The 789-nt window shown below is 35.4% G+C and overlaps 1 protein-coding gene across 1 annotated transcript in view; it reads left to right on the top strand.

Annotated features, from left to right (window-relative positions):
• Window positions 1-789, top strand: part of LOC106458757 (leucine-rich repeat-containing G-protein coupled receptor 5-like) — a 35,450-nt gene that overhangs the window by 4,441 nt on the left and 30,220 nt on the right. The window lies entirely within an intron of this gene.

Here is a 789-nt window from a genome sequence, read left to right as displayed (position 1 = left end):
TATATATATAAGTATGCAAATATACAATTATATAAAAATGTTGTTTAATATAAAGGATACTATTTCAAAGTTTCACCCCACATTTTGCAACTTTCATTAATCTGTCGATTTTATTTATATTATTATTTTTTATTCCTTTTTAGTTTATAAGTTTATGAAGTAACTGACTTTACTTTAGCACCTATACTTCTCTGCTTTAATACGTAGCACGCCAGACAGCCCTCGTGTAGCTTTGCATGAAATTCAAACAAACCTACTACGCCATCTATGATGGTAGAAAGTATTGTGCTATTCATTTTGTTCACAACCACTGCGATTACATTCTTTACAAACAATTTCATTTAGCGTTAACCGTGCACGTTGCTTGTGTAGTTGAATATATTCGTTTGAAATGATCAAAAACTACCGGAGATTGGATCTCCACAGACGTACCGTAATTCGGTGATACTAGATTTACAGTATATCTTATTTTGTTTTTATCTTGAGATTTTTCTAAAGAGACGCGTTTTAATTATCTTTGTAATTAAAAACATGGGTGATTGACAGTGAGTAATTATACATTCGATTCTTAGGAATGTAAAACAAACGCGAAACACTTTTTTCCACATTTATAGCTCATATTTTCGGACTTCTATTTTCTGCCTTTTTCTTTTTTATATACGGCCCGGCATGGCCAGGTTGTTAGGGCGCTCGATTCGCAATCTGCGGGTCGCGGGTTCGAATCGCCGTCACACCAAACATGCTCGCCCTTTCAGCCGTGGGGGCGTTATAATGTGACGGTCAATCCCA

Source organism: Limulus polyphemus, unplaced genomic scaffold, assembly GCF_000517525.1.
Source record: "Limulus polyphemus unplaced genomic scaffold, Limulus_polyphemus-2.1.2 Scaffold24, whole genome shotgun sequence".
NCBI lineage: Eukaryota > Metazoa > Arthropoda > Merostomata > Xiphosura > Limulidae > Limulus > Limulus polyphemus.
This window is presented reverse-complemented; position numbering and strand designations above follow the sequence as displayed.